The following is a 16,732-nucleotide window of genomic DNA, read 5'->3' as shown; positions in this document are numbered from 1 at the left end:
AGTGATGCTGAAAAAATAATTCATGCATTTATTTCCTCTAGGCTGGACTATTGTAATTCATTATTATCAGGTTGTCCTAAAAGTTCCCTAAAAAGCCTTCAGTTAATTCAAAATGCTGCAGCTAGAGTACTGACGGGGACTAGAAGGAGAGAGCATATCTCACCCGTGTTGGCCTCTCTTCATTGGCTTCCTGTTAATTCTAGAATAGAATTTAAAATTCTTCTTCTTACTTATAAGGTTTTGAATAATCAGGTCCCATCTTATCGTAGGGACCTCGTAGTACCATATCACCCCAATAGAGCACTTCGCTCTCAGACTGCAGGCTTACTTGTAGTTCCTAGGGTTTGCAAGAGTAGAATGGGAGGCAGAGCCTTCAGCTTTCAGGCTCCTCTCCTGTGGAACCAGCTCCCAATTCAGATCAGGGAGACAGACACCCTCTCTACTTTTAAGATTAGGCTTAAAACTTTCCTTTTTGCTAAAGCTTATAGTTAGGGCTGGATCAGGTGACCCTGAACCATCCCTTAGTTATGCTGCTATAGACGTAGACTGCTGGGGGGTTCCCATGATGCACTGTTTCTTTCTCTTTTTGCTCTGTATGCACCACTCTGCATTTAATCATTAGTGATCGATCTTTGCTGCCCTCCACAGCATGTCTTTTTCCTGGTTCTCTCCCTCAGCCCCAACCAGTCCCAGCAGAAGACTGCCCCTCCCTGAGCCTGGTTCTGCTGGAGGTTTCTTCCTGTTAAAAGGGAGTTTTTCCTTCCCACTGTAGCCAAGTGCTTGCTCACAGGGGGTCGTTTTGACCGTTGGGGTTTTACATAATTATTGTATGGCCTTGCCTTACAATATAAAGCGCCGTGGGGCAACTGTTTGTTGTGATTTGGCGCTATATAAAAAAATTGATTGAATTGATTGATTGATATTCAGAATGATTATCTGGAATAGTCATATGCACTGACTGAGTGCAGTACACAATCTGTCCCAAGTCACTACCATCTACAGCATCTTCCTCCAACGGGCGTGAAAGCCAGCATAAATTAAGATGGAGGGACCTGGCGAGAGAGGATAACATAAGATTAGAGTAGGCTACAGAATCAACAAACCCAGGACAGAACAGTGTGGTATTATTAGACTTAAATTCTGCTGTTTACACATTAGGAGAGGTGGAAGAGATTGTGCTCACCTGCACTACCACTCTCGGCCGCACTGGGGTACCCCTGACTGAACAGAGTGTGATTAAATGACCTGATTGTCCAAAGTAAAAACAAAGTCCTTCCACATGGTGGTGTTCAAGTTCCTCATTGGAGACACATGCCTGTCCCACTTGCATTGGTTCCTCATCAGCATAGGGGGAGGCGTGTTCTCCGGGATGGCTGGAGACGGCCGATCGGTCGGACAAGAAAACGGCTCGTGGAGGAGGATGGTGGCTGTTTCAGCATAGACGGTCTGCAAGATGGTGATCGGTACAGATCGCCAGTGCGATGAGGTCATCAAGACTTTCAGGCAGGTCTACAGCAATAAGCTGACTGTGGATGCTATTGTGCAGGCCATGGAAAAACACATCGTGGAGCGCCACAGGATTCCATTCACTCGTCGTGGCCAGAATCCTAAAGACAATGGCGTAATCAGCCACCTGGCAATTGCATTGCTTGAGCTTCATCAGTGAGCGTGCTGCCTCATGCACAGGTGTGTTGGAATAACTGCTGCAAAGCGTTGGTGAAAGCGGCAAGGGAGGAGCAAGATGGTGAAAAAAAAGAACATCAGCAATGTTCAGTTTTGGAAGCTCTTGCTGGCAGCGGCTCCACTCTGCCCTGGCCCACGCTGCTGCCACTTAGGTGAGTGATCACAAATGCTATCTTCACCCTAACATGTATGATTTTAGGGTTTATAAATGTTTTTGACCATTAAACTATTCACTTTATCAGCAAAAAAAAAAGTTAGTGGACTGAAAGTTAGTGGAACTAAATTTAAAGTAAGCTAATTTGTCCGTTGGTGGTTTTCAAAGTTAGCTGAAAAGCTAATCCACTAACAAAAAAGTTAGCTTTGTTAATTATCGGTTAATGGATTAACATAACTGTGCCCACCACTGATTGTGATATTTATCAAATACAGGGTTGCCAACTTTGAGACCTTGGCTGAAGTGAGACTGCGTGGACATAGCGGGTGTGCCAAACGTTTTTGGTAACCCTAACCCTAAATTTAAAAAAACAGTCCTTGTTTACTCAGAAAAATAACAAAAGCAGGGAAACTCTGATTCTTGTCCACTCCCAGCCCAGTCTCACGTTTTTTTTTTTTTCGTGCTCCTGTGACGAAATGAGTCGAATTTTCATGACGGAGCTTTTTTAACTCACTATTGCTAACCCTACTCCCACCCCCAACACTAACCTTAACCATAACCTAATCTTACTCCTTCCCCCCACCCTAACCATAACCACCCCCAACCCCCCTGCTTCACTTTTAATTTTGTGCAGCCATCAGGTAATGAATGAGAATGAATTCATGCTGCCATGACAAAAATGAGGCGCTTTTCGTCACAGTATCACAAACCAGTAGATTAATGTATATTTTGTGCTGCTGAATCACGACTTGCCGTAAGACCAGGTTGCCTCTCCACATCCACTCTCCTTCCTTTTTCCAAAATATTTCAGCAAGCTCATCTACAGGCATGTGAGAGGCAAATAAAGAAAAATGTTCAAAATGGCTGAGGTTCAAAATGGTCCTAGTTGGGTGATCTGGGGAGCATTGCCCCCAGAAGCTGAAGGGTTTTAGCCATACTAATGTTCCCCAGAACCATTTTCTGCAGTGACTTTGCAAGGAGAGATAGGGAGGCAGCTATTTATCCAACTCTTTAAACTCTTTACAAGCTGGACAAAATCTATCTTCATATGCCACCAACATCTGTGGCGTGTGAATCTCCTCTCCAAAACTGGAGAGGAGGACTCAAGCCTCGAGCCAAAAGGAAGACTCAAGCCGAACACCACTGAAGTTACAGTATATTGTTTTTTTTTTTGTTTTTTTTTAAAACCTTTGAAGCCAGACAATAGTTCACATTATTTACATCACCCATGGGAAGGAATGGACAAATATCTGTACTGTAAGGTCTATTGTGGATATAACAGCCTGTTCAGATTTGCGGCAGAGTGTGCACAGTAGCGCACAGAGCTTTCGGTTTGATAGCCGCTGTTCACATTCACTATATATGATAATAATCCATAATTATTATCACGATGAAGTGTGCCACATACATTTAAACAGTTCCTTTGCGCTTTTGGGGGTGGGGCTTATTATATGTTGCACAGGTCATACCTGCAGGCTTTGCAGTGCCAGATCTATCTCGAGGTTCCCTCATATGTGTTCAAATCGTTTCAGATCCCATTTTGCCACCATTGGAATATGTAAATTGCGGACAGATGTCCCATCTCGACCGCGCCCGGAGAGTTTTGAACATGTGCGTCATACTCTGGGCCACCGGCTGATTTTGACCAACTCTGTGGACTTCCACAGATGTCTGTCAGAATGTTTTGGAACTTAAATCCGACAGTTTTGGAATGTGCACCGATTCATAAGTCCGATGCCACTCTGCGTGATTACGGCTATGTGTGATGGGGGTATAATGTCTTTAAATGAAAATATAGTCAAAATTTCAAGATGCACATTGAACCTTTTTTATTAAACATAGATAACAGGGCCTGTTTAATTATTCAGTGCAAGTGTTATGCTAAATATTGGCCAGCAGATGTCACCATATCAAATGCTTCAAACACTGAACCATTTCAAGACAACTGCTTCATATCGATTCAGTGGTTCAAAACGCTTTGGTTTGTACATCACTAATAATTATCAATAAAATAGTTCAGTGACTACATGTTTTCAGTTCATGTGCATAGATAGACTTACAACCATGAATACTTTCTAACTAGTACAACATGTCCTTTCAATTACCTATTTTGCAACTAGCTGAAGTCTGCAGCCTATTGTGTCAACACAATGATTAGGCTACATCTGTAGTGACAACCCACATTTATTAGACAATAGATTATTCAATTTTTTTAGGCTATTTTATTGGTTTACCTTTGTGGCCAACTCAGAAACAAACTTCGAAGCTTTACTCGAACTCTGACTGAACTCTTCATGCCCAGCTATCAGCTGCAAGGTTTTCAGTGAATCAATGATCAGACAACCCTGCAGTCAGAACATGAAGTTTTGCATCAAGTTTTGAGAAACAATATACAGCCGTACCTATTTCTATTTGCAGGGTTGCCAGATGCGTGAGAGTTGGCAACCCTGCAAATAGCAATAGGTACGGCTCTATATCGTTTCTCAAAACTTGATGCAATACACATCACTGAACTTCCAATGGTCAATACGTATCATGATATAGATACAAATTTATGTGCTTAATACTACTTATATACAATTTAGAGGGCAAGGGGCAAGCTAGCATAACCACCATAAGTCTAGATACTGGGCAGCTGGGCAGAGCATGGGACTGGAAGCTACAGGCACACTTGGATAAGACACTCTGCTTTCCAGCTGATATCACAGTTACCAATTTGCGACCAGACCTTGTTCTGTGGTCAGCCTCACTCAAGCACATTGAGCTCATACTGCCCTGGGGGAGTGCAGTGGAAGAGGTCTCCAAATGAAAGAAGTTGAGGTATACATAATTTGCACCCGACACACAACAAAATGGTTGGAAAGTGAAGATATGCCCAGTGGAAGTAGGCTGCAGAGGGTTTGTAGCCACCTCAACATCCAGGCTGCGTAGGGAGACGGGAGTGTGAGGGAAGGCCCACAGGCAGACAGTCAAAGACCTCTCCATGGCTGCTGAGAAGGGGAGCCAGTGGCTGTGGATGAAGAGAAATGACTCTATCTGGACCTTCAAGTGAGTTGATGGCATCTACGGAGTGAACCTTGGGATTCACTGATGAACCCTAAGAAGGAGGAGCCCACTTGACAACCCAAAGGATGCCATCACCCATCTGACCACCCCACATACTCTCATTGGTGCCTCAAGTATTTTTTGAGGGATAGTAACATCGAGTCCTATGCAATAGATCTTTAGATTATTTAAATAATAAAAATAATACATTTTAAAGCTAGAACCCCAAACACACCCAGTTATGCAAGATTGTAGACACTGGTTTAGAGAAAAGAAAAAAAAAGACTATTGCTCCAGATCCCATTTTAAAAATTAAATATAAAATATACAAAATATTTTTATAAGGCTCATCAATTCCACTTACTGCAGAACTTTAGTAAAATTAAGCCACAGAGTAATGCTGATTAAACATTTTAATTGTTAAAATATATTATCATTATTTTTATTTGGATTATTATTAATAGTAGTAGTAGTAGTAGTAGTAGTAGCAGTAGTAGTAGTAGTAGTAGAGCAATTTGATATTTCTGACGTTCACCAATCCGGATCCGGATCACCTCCAAAATTCAGTGGAGTCTTCCATGCCCTAATATCTATCTATGGTTCAAATTTGGTGAGAATTTCTGAAGTAGGTTTTTTTTTTTTTGTTAATGTAATCCTTCAAAGCCGATATAAAAAAGAAATCTTGATCCAGAACCCAGATCCAGATCCAGATTACCTCCAACATTTAATGGAGCATTCCATGGCCAAATATGTATCTGTGGTGAAAATTTCATCAAAATCTGTGCAGTAGTTTTGACATAATCCTGCTAACAGACAGACAGATAAATAAACACCAATAACTTTATTACGCCCTTGGCGGATGTAAAAATGGTCTAAAATGTCCTCACAAGTGGATGTGAGCAAGAAGAATAGAACATATATTTAGGAGGAAAGCATGACCACATTGCAGTGGAGGGCACAGCTAACCAAAAGTTAGCTTCAATAACAGATAATCAGCTAACTGAAAAGTTGTCTTTTATAAAGCTAAACAATATAAAGAACCCCAAAATTTATCAGAAGCTACAGCTAACCGATAACTTTCAGTATTGTCTCCAGCACACGTACAACTTCTAACAAGCTGATTCTGAGTTTTAACACCACGATCGCTTCTGGTAGCATCAAAGGTGAAACAATGAGTCAGCACTTCTGTCTTTGTGCATCCTGCCCCCTGCTGGAAGCGCATGTTTATTACATAGCTTACATTTATTACATAGGTTGAAGCAGAGGAGCAGCAAAGCTCAACTCTCTACTCAATAGCAGTGTTGCTGTGATGCAGAGGTCTTGGAAAATAAAGCAGTGCTGACATGGTTTTGATATATAAATAAAATTAATATGGATAGAATAACTACATTAATGACTATTCTGTCATTTGTACAAAGTTAAAATATAACACATATCTTTTCATTTTAAATAATGCACTAATTCTGAAGTTTTGTAACAAACACAGACAGATGCGAAAGGGATTATGGATAAATGAGCCTCCACTAACACTGATTGGTTAACTCATTCATTCTATGTAAAAAACCAAGACGTTAACCCTCTGGGGCCAACGCCGTCGTATACAATGGCTAAGACCAAGCTTTACTAAATTATAAACTAGAAGCACTCAGAGAGTGCAAACCTCCGCCAAGGCCATGGGGTCACTGACGCTATAACATCTACACGCCGTGGAATCATTGAACCTAAAAAAGTCTAACAATGATGTTTGCTCAGTAGTAAAAAAAAGTTTCATCTGCTGTGACTGGATAGCATTGTTGTGTGGGCTGCTGAAGAGGAGGTACTGCTGGCCCACCACCACCAGTGGGCGCCCTGCCTGGAGTGCGGGCTCCAGGCACCAGAGGGCGCCGCCGCCTCACAGGAGCAGCCAAGGTGACAGCTGTCACCCATCACCTGAGACAGCTGACAGCAATCATCAGTGGGGTATATCAGCAGGACAGCATCTCCACCTCATTGCCGAGATATCGTTTCTACCTGAAAGGTAACGTATCAAAGCTGACGGAGTGTATCCTTTTGGATTAGTGCTTAGATTGTGGATTACTGTTCCAACGAGAGGTGGAGGTAACTTCCCTGCTGTTCGGAGTCTTGGGTGCAAACGCGCCCCCATCTAACTGTTCTTTGTTCCTCGCCAGCAGTACCAGGTCCGACACGCGGAGGGAGTGGCCACCTGGGAGTTCGGGACTTGGCGGCTCCAGTATTCCCGGGGTCCTGTGGCGGAGGAAGCCGTGTGGTTCCGGTCTTACCTTGGAGAGGCGTCTCCTATCTTCGAGCCTGCCCACACGACACTTTTGTGAATTGACTGTTGTCCATTTCCATGATTGGTTGTATTCGTTGTGCACGTTCACAACAGTAAAGCTTGTTATTTGACTTTCTCCATTGTCCGTTCATTTGCGCCCCCTGTTGTGGGTCCGTGTACTGACACTTTCCCAACAAGCATGTATCCTTTGCGCTTGGCATCACAGTTTATTACAACTTGCACCTTTCCCAGAAGCTACTGTCATCTGAGCACTGATATTGATATTACATGTGCTTATAGACAAAAACAAATAAGTGACAAAATTCAATTTATTATTCAACTAAACTGCAAATATATGAATTTTTTAACATTTATGAAACACTTCTCTAAACAAGGCCATAGGGTCACTGACCCTAAAGAGATTCCCTCCTTGGCACAGTGATCTATTTGCATATAATAATCATTAGATTATTAATATATAAACAAAAATAAATGTAAGAAATATTACAATTTGAAAACAAATGCACCAGAACATGATGACAGCTGCAACTGCTTAATGCTAACTTTTAACATTGAAAATGCCATAAACATGCTAATGCGTTAGCATCGGGATCCGGATCGTGATCCAGATCACCACTAACATTTAATCACTTGTTCCTCTTGTGATTTCCAACCACTCCACAAAATTTCATCAAAATCTGTTCAAAACGTTTTGAGTTATCCTGCTGACAGACAGAAAAACAAACAAACAACAGCAACCGAAAACATTACCTCCTTGGCGGAGGTAATAACTTTTTAATGATATGACGTGGAAACTTGCTTTTTATTTTTTGCTGAAAAGTTAACTCTGTGGACTTTCGAGCCAGCCATCGGCCATCTTTGTACTCCTCATAGAAGCTGTGTGATGACGCGCACAATGTGAGTGTCCAATCGGAATTGGTTCACCGTCACATGGTTTTCCAAAATCAATCAATCAATCAATCAATCAATTTTTTTATATAGCGCCAAATCACAACAAACAGTTGCCCCAAGGCGCTTTATATTGTAAGGCAAAAGCCATACAATAATTATGTAAAACCCCAACAGTCAAAACGACCCCCTGTGAGCAAGCACTTGGCTACAGTGGGAAGGAAAAACTCCCTTTTAACAGGAAGAAACCTCCAGCAGAACCAGGCTCAGGGAGGGGCAGTCTTCTGCTAGGACTGGTTGGGGCTGAGGGAGAGAACCAGGAAAAAGACATGCTGTGGAGGGGAGCAGAGATCAATCACTAATGATTAAATGCAGAGTGGTGCATACAGAGCAAAAAGAGAAAGAAACAGTGCATCATGGGAACCCCCCAGCAGTCTACGTCTATAGCAGCATAACTAAGGGATGGTTCAGGGTCACCTGATCCAGCCCTAACTATAAGCTTTAGCAAAAAGGAAAGTTTTAAGCCTAATCTTAAAAGTAGAGAGGGTGTCTGTCTCCCTGATCTGAATTGGGAGCTGGTTCCACAGGAGAGGAGCCTGAAAGCTGAAGGCTCTGCCTCCCATTCTACTCTTACAAACCCTAGGAACTACAAGTAAGCCTGCAGTCTGAGAGCGAAGCGCTCTATTGGGGTGATATGGTACTACGAGGTCCCTAAGATAAGATGGGACCTGATTATTCAAAACCTTATAAGTAAGAAGAAGAATTTTAAATTCTATTCTAGAATTAACAGGAAGCCAATGAAGAGAGGCCAATATGGGTGAGATATGCTCTCTCCTTCTAGTCCCTGTCAGTACTCTAGCTGCAGCATTTTGAATTAACTGAAGGCTTTTTAGGGAACTTTTAGGACAACCTGATAATAATGAATTACAATAGTCCAGCCTAGAGGAAATAAATGCATGAATTAGTTTTTCAGCATCACTCTGAGACAAGACCTTTCTGATTTTAGAGATATTGCGTAAATGCAAAAAAGCAGTCCTACATATTTGTTTAATATGCGCTTTGAATGACATATCCTGATCAAAAATGACTCCAAGATTTCTCACAGTATTACTAGAGGTCAGGGTAATGCCATCCAGAGTAAGGATCTGGTTAGACACCATCTTTCTAAGATTTGTGGGGCCAAGAACAATAACTTCAGTTTTATCTGAATTTAAAAGCTGGAAATTAGAGGTCATCCATGTCTTTATGTCTGTAAGACAATCCTGCAGTTTAGTTAATTGGTGTGTGTCCTCTGGCTTCATGGATAGATAAAGCTGGGTATCATCTGCGTAACAATGAAAATTTAAGCAATACCGTCTAATAATACTGCCTAAGGGAAGCATATATAAAGTGAATAAAATTGGTCCTAGCACAGAACCTTGTGGAACTCTATTATTAACTTTAGTCTGTGAAGAAGATTCCCCATTTACATGAACAAATTGTAATCTATTAGACAAATATGATTCAAACCACCGCAGCGCAGTGCCTTTAATACCTATGGCATGCTCTAATCTCTGTAATAAACTTTTATGGTCAACAGTATCAAAAGCAGCACTGAGGTCTAACAGAACAAGCACAGAGATGAGTCCACTGTCCGAGGCCATAAGAAGATCATTTGTAACCTTCACTAATGCTGTTTCTGTACTATGATGAATTCTAAAACCTGACTGAAACTCTTCAAATAGACCATTCCTCTGCAGATGATCAGTTAGCTGTTTTACAACTACCCTTTCAAGAATTTTTGAGAGAAAAGGAAGGTTGGAGATTGGCCTATAATTAGCTAAGATAGCTGGGTCAAGTGATGGCTTTTTAAGTAATGGTTTAATTACTGCCACCTTAAAAGCCTGTGGTACATAGCCAACTAACAAAGATAGATTGATCATATTTAAGATCGAAGCATTAAATAATGGTAGGGCTTCCTTGAGCAGCCTGGTAGGAATGGGGTCTAATAAACATGTTGATGGTTTGGAGGAAGTAACTAATGAAAATAACTCAGACAGAACAATCTGAGAGAAAGTCTAACCAAATACCGGCATCACTGAAAGCAGCCAAAGATAACGATACGTCTTTGGGATGGTTATGACTTAGCTAAGAAAGTCATGAAGTCATTACTAGTTAAAGTTAAAGGAATACTCAGCTCAATAGAGCGCTGACTCTTTGTCAGCCTGGCTACAGTGCTGAAAAGAAACCTGGGGTTGTTCTTATTTTCTTCAATTAGTGATGAGGAGAAAGATGTCCTAGCTTTACGGAGGGCTTTTTTATAGAGCAACAGACTCTTTTTCCAGGCTAAGTGAAGATCTGCTTTAAGCTACGAGTTTGTGAGTTATACCACGGAGTCAGGCACTTCTGATTTAAAGCTCTCTTTTTTAGAGGAGCTACAGCATCCAAAGTTGTCTTCAATGAGGATGTAAAACTATTGATGAGATACTCTATCTCCCTTACAGAGTTTAGGTAGCTACTCTGCACTGTGTTGGTATATGGCATTAGAGAACATAAAGAAGGAATCATATCCTTAAACCTAGTTACAGCGCTTTCTGAAAGACTTCTAGTGTAATGAAACTTATTCCCCACTGCTGGGTAGTCCATCAGAGTAAATGTAAATGTTATTAAGAAATGATCAGACAGAAGGGAGTTTTCAGGGAATACTGTTAAGTCTTCTATTTCCATACCATAAGTCAGAACAAGATCTAAGATATGATTAAAGTGGTGGGTGGACTCATTTACTTTTTGAGCAAAGCCAATAGAGTCTAATAATAGATTAAATGCAGTGTTGAGGCTGTCATTCTCAGCATCTGTGTGGATGTTAAAATCGCCCACTATAATTATCTTATCTGAGCTAAGCACTAAGTCAGACAAAAGGTCTGAAAATTCACAGAGAAACTCACAGTAACGACCAGGTGGACGATAGATAATAACAAATAAAACTGGTTTTTGGGACTTCCAATTTGGATGGACAAGACTAAGAGTCAAGCTTTCAAATGAATTAAAGCTCTGTCTAGGTTTTTGATTAATTAATAAGCTGGAATGGAAGATTGCTGCTAATCCTCCCCCTCGGCCCGTGCTACGAGCATTCTGACAGTTAGTGTGACTCGGGGGTGTTGACTAATTTAAACTAACATATTCATCCTGCTGTAACCAGGTTTCTGTTAGGCAGAATAAATCAATATGTTGATCAATTATTATATCATTTACCAACAGGGACTTAGAAGAGAGAGACCTAATGTTTAATAGACCACATTTAACTGTTTTAGTCTGTGGTGCAGTTGAAGGTGCTATATTATTTTTTCTTTTTGAATTTTTATGCTTAAATAGATTTTTGCTGGTTATTGGTAGTCTGGGAGCAGGCACCGTCTCTACGGGGATGGGGTAATGAGGGGATGGCAGGGGGAGAGAAGCTGCAGAGAGGTGTGTAAGACTACAACTCTGCTTCCTGGTCCCAACCCTGGATAGTCACGGTTTGGAGGATTTAAGAAAATTGGCCAGATTTCTAGAAATGAGAGCTGCTCCATCCAAAGTGGGATGGATGCCGTCTCTCCTAACAAGACCAGGTTTTCCCCAGAAGCTTTGCCAATTATCTATGAAGCCCACCTCATTTTTTGGACACCACTCAGACAGCCAGCAATTCAAGGAGAACATGCGGCTAAACATGTCACTCCCGGTCTGATTGGGGAGGGGCCCAGAGAAAACTACAGAGTCCGACATTGTTTTTGCAAAGTTACACACCGATTTAATGTTAATTTTAGTGACCTCCGATTGGCGTAACCGGGTGTCATTACTGCCGACGTGAATTACAATCTTACCAAATTTACGCTTAGCCTTAGCCAGCAGTTTCAAATTTCCTTCAATGTCGCCTGCTCTGGCCCCTGGAAGACAACTGACTATGGTTGCTGGTGTCGCTAACTTCACATTTCGCAAAACAGAGTCGCCAATAACCAGAGTTTGATCCTCGGCGGGTGTGTCGTCGAGTGGGGAAAAACGGTTAGAGATGTGAATGGGTTGGCGGTGTACACGGGGCTTCTGTTTAGGGCTACGCTTCCTCCTCACAGTCACCCAGTCAGCCTGCTTTCCCGGCTGCTCGGGATCTGCCAGGGGGTAACTAACGGCGGCTAAGCTACCTTGGTCCGCACCGACTACAGGGGCCTGGCTAGCTGTAGAATTTTCCACGGTGCGGAGCCGAGTCTCCAATTTGCCCAGCCTGGCCTCCAAAGCTACTAATAAGCTACACTTATTACAATCGTAGGGCAGATTTACCTCACGTGAAAGCCCAAAGATCATTTTCAGGAGTGATATGTTACTTGTTGGTCCATTTGAATAGCTCCTTGAGTGCTCCAATGAGTACATACTATTGGGCTCCAAATGCGCCCTGCGCCATTACGCACAGCGATCACTGAAAGCATGCGGAGCAGATGAAGAGCCTCTGATGACAATCTCACGTGCACAAACAAAGAGTGTGTAACTATCAGGATTGCTCCACTAGTTTGCATGTGACTGTTACTGGATAACTCTGTTGCTTTTACCATTCAGTGTATATTGTTGAAAATGTACATTTGTGTTTATTGTGTGAACCTTTTTGTTGTACAGTCTTTCACACAAGACCTCAAATTACCTTTATAAAGTGTCAAAACAGTTAATTATTATAGTTTGCTGTGTTTTGAATAAATGTGTGTGGAAAATTATTTTCCACTTTACTTTTTCCTTGTAAACCTTTATTACACTTATAAAACACAACAAAAGCATAGCCTAGCCTAGATATGTTGTTTTAGTGAAAGAAAATCCTTGAATGTGAATTCGTACGGCATTCATGCAGTTGGTGTTCTCGTGTGACAGAGTATAAAACTTGTGTTGATGTTTTTTGAAGAAACAGAAACCACACAGATGTGGTTTCATGTGATGCAATTTCCCGGCAGCCAGTAAACGACCCTGCGTTCAAAATAAGGAAACTGACCACCAAAATCAACTATTCTGAGATCAAATCAAATCAATTTTATTTATATAGCGCCAAATCACAACAAACAATTGCACCAAGGTGCTTTATATTGTAAGGCAAAGCCATACAATAATTACAGAAAAACCCCAACGGTCAAAACGACCCCCTATGAGCAAGCATTTGGCAACAGTGGGAAGGAAAAACTCCCTTTTAACAGGAAGAAACCTCCAGCAGAACCAGGCTCAGGGAGGGGCAGTCTTCTGCTGGGACTGGTTGGGGCTGAGGGAGAGAACCAGGAAAAAGACATGCTGTGGAAGAGAGCAGAGATGACATAAATACTCACATTTTTACTTTGTTGTACAATTAAAAAATATATATATAGATTTGAATGAATGTCATTGTGACAGACTGGCAGTTTACCCCGCCTCTTGACTCCAGATCCTCACAACCCTTAACTGGAATAAGCGGATAAAGAAATTGAAGGGAAGAATGTCATGTTTCAAGCTTGTTATAATTTTTTAATTCTGCTGTAATGAAAATGTGCTTTGACATGTCCACCGCTTTGTCATTAAGAAGGACACATCTTTGGTCACCACCATCACTAAAGCTGCCGCCCTGGACGAACAGCAGGAAACATGACGAGACTGTTACTGAAGACTTGCATAAGCAAGTAAACTCTGCAAAGCAAACAGCATTTAGCATCCTGTTACACAGATTTTCTGCACAAATAACACACTCGGAACGTGATATTTACTGAAATGCTGATGGAGACGCACGGTGTTGCTGTACGCCCGGCGGGACATGAAGATCGTCCTAATCATCTCAATTAAACACGCCTGGCATCAGACAGCCCTGCTTTCATTTTGCCGTTGTACAATGCTTTTATTTCCCCCCATTCTGCTTTCACTTCACACGCCCACTAAATTAGCCTGGTGTGCAAGCTGTGCTAATGGCCTTTCATGTCCATATCAGAGGTGCTTAAGCCTGGAAGACAAAAAGGCCCCAATTATCCCATAACAGACTGAGCGCCAGATATCATGCGCAAACATCACACTTCATCTTTCACTGTCACAGTCACCTTCATACACCATTTTTCTGGTTATGGATTTGTTTGGACGCGGCACGAGGATGATGTGACTGTGGTGTTAATTTGGCGAGGGTCTGGTGTGCAGCCATTCCTCAACTTGTGGACACAAGCTGCCTGATCGGTCTTAATTATCACTGAAACTGAAAAGGGAAGCGCCTTAATGGTGCACTCGTTGTCAATGGAGCTAATTAACACCCAGGAGACTTCCACCATCCTGAAGAAATAAATTAATAAAGTGCCATTCCAACGACCCTGAGAGAAGCTTTTCAAATTAAAGTGGAATTTAAACAGCATCTTGCTGAAACAGAAGGCTAGAGGTGGATGGCTGGCAAACGGCTGACATGTGGCCTTATGACCTCACAGTAACCCAGACGCAACAAATCCAAACCACATTGTCTGCCGTCATCTGGCACAGAAAGTGTTAAAGACACTTATCCACTCTGAAGGAAAAGTGCTGATTATTAAATTATTTACCAAAAATTACCTTTAACACAAGTCAGACACCACATTTATGTAGTTATCTACAAAACGTGTTAGTGTTTGAAATCGGTAATCTATAGAAATGGATTATAAGTCTCTTTGTTTATTTACTTGCTCTTTTTGCAGGTTTGAGAGGTCCTGCAACTTAGGAACAGTGTGGCTTTTATACTGAAAAATCGTGCATTCTATATTATTATTATTATTATTATTATTATTATTATTATTATTATTATTATTATTTATACAGGGTTTATAGAGGGCAAGAATCAAAACAAAAAGTAAAATAAACTCCAATAATAAAATAATAAATGCCGATAATAAATTTGCCACTTGGTATGCTTACGTATTCTGGATCAAGGATGATGCTGCCAAAACAGAATGTTGACAAGGACTAATATTTTTTGGAGAAATCTGGGATATTAGCTAACAACACTGAACAACAGACATTGATAATTACATTCTGGACTCACACACCATTCCAGCAGGGGGCAGTAAGTCATCTAGATATTAAAAGTGAAGCGGCGTCTGTGTACATCAGGGGTGGCCAAGTTCGGTCCTCGAGAGCTACCTTCCTGACACTCTTAGTTGTCTCCTTGCTCCAACACACCTGAACCCAATGAAAGACTCGTTAGCAGACTTTTAATGAGTCTTTGTACATGTATAAATGCGCAGGTGATTTTATTCATTAAGTTCAATGTAAGTACATAATATAATTGTAAATATGTTAAAAATACATGGATGACACAAGAAAGTGAAAACACTTATTTCCATTGTGATCCATTAAAGAATCAAATGACAAAATATAAATAATAATAAAATAATAATTATAATAATTTTGAAAACAATAATGATTATAATAATAGTGTAGAAATAAGTATTTTCACTTTCTTGTGTTGTCCATGTTTTTTGTTTAACATATTTACCATTACATTATGTATGTATAATGAGCTTACTGAATAAAATCACACACTCATGCTTTTAAAAGGTAGTGTTGCAACAATGGCATTTATTATACAGCAAAAAAGTATTTTGTTAAATCATTTATTAATTAAAAAAAGTGCCAAACAAGTGCTATTATTGTTAATATTGGCAGTACTGGATCCAGTTTCTCCAAATTCACCAGTTCAGTTTCTGTCATGCATATTTAAAAGTTGAATGGTTTATCTGGGGGGGGGAATGTAGTGCAGTATGGAGGGTTTGTGGTGAGCACCCCCCTCCCGGACCCTGAACTAGAATCAGCTGGTTCAATCTGGATGGATGGATGCATTTGGCTTGGTAAGATTGCATCAAACTTTTTTGCTGTTTTTGCAAATTCCTTATTTTGAAAAAAAAAAAAAAAATAAGTTAATTAAAGCAAAAACAAAATGATCTATTAGTAACAAGGAAACAATTGCTTCTGTCCAACAATTTAATGAAAAAGGCAGCAAAGTGTCTTTTAAGACAGTTTAAAAATTGATGTTACTGTGAAAACCCTCTGACAAAAAGTGTTGAGTTCAGTGATCCATTAAATTTACAGATAGTAAAGTTTTTCAGTGTTAAATTAACCCATTCAAAACCGCATTACAGCAGCTCTGTTCTAGTGTAAATGAACTCTACTGGTGTTGTAGTAACACTCAGTCGATGTGACACTATTTTTGCAGTGTTAACATTGTTATCTACTGTCATGTAGACAGGAAAATACATAGACAAACATTTTTGTACATATTTGTCTTTGTTAAAATAGAAAATTATCAACAGTAAGTATTGTTTTTAAGATGCAGAAAAAGTTTTACTTTTTTTTTGTTTTTCCCTCAAACAGTTTTGTTTCATAAGTTTGTGGTAAATATCTCAGTTTTCTCTTTATCATTAAAATCAGACTACAGGTACCTCTGGTTAAAGTGGCAAGAACAACTGATAAGAACAACCTTTGTGCCCTTGAGCAAACACTTCCTGGGGAGTGACAGCTGGAGGCTGCTCGCTATCCAATAGCAGATAAATCACAGAGCAGCAGGGTGAGAGTGGAAAAACAAACTGAGCACTTTCTATGTGCACATCAGCAGCTCAAACCCACATCACGAATACAGAAAAAAAAGTGAAGTCAATTTATCTAAACATGTTGCAGCCCGTGTTAGTGAGGCTGCAGGCTGCAGTTCTATT

The 16,732-nt window shown here is 40.7% G+C and overlaps 1 protein-coding gene across 2 annotated transcripts in view; it reads right to left on the bottom strand.

The window, feature by feature from the left end:
• Positions 1–16,732, bottom strand: part of LOC117501569 (retinoic acid receptor beta-like) — a 956,089-nt gene that overhangs the window by 677,355 nt on the left and 262,002 nt on the right. The window lies entirely within an intron of this gene.

This window comes from Thalassophryne amazonica, chromosome 20 (genome assembly GCF_902500255.1).
Source record: "Thalassophryne amazonica chromosome 20, fThaAma1.1, whole genome shotgun sequence".
Taxonomy (NCBI): domain Eukaryota; kingdom Metazoa; phylum Chordata; class Actinopteri; order Batrachoidiformes; family Batrachoididae; genus Thalassophryne; species Thalassophryne amazonica.
The sequence above is the reverse complement of the archived record's forward strand: the minus strand, read 5'-3'. Positions and strand labels throughout refer to the sequence as shown.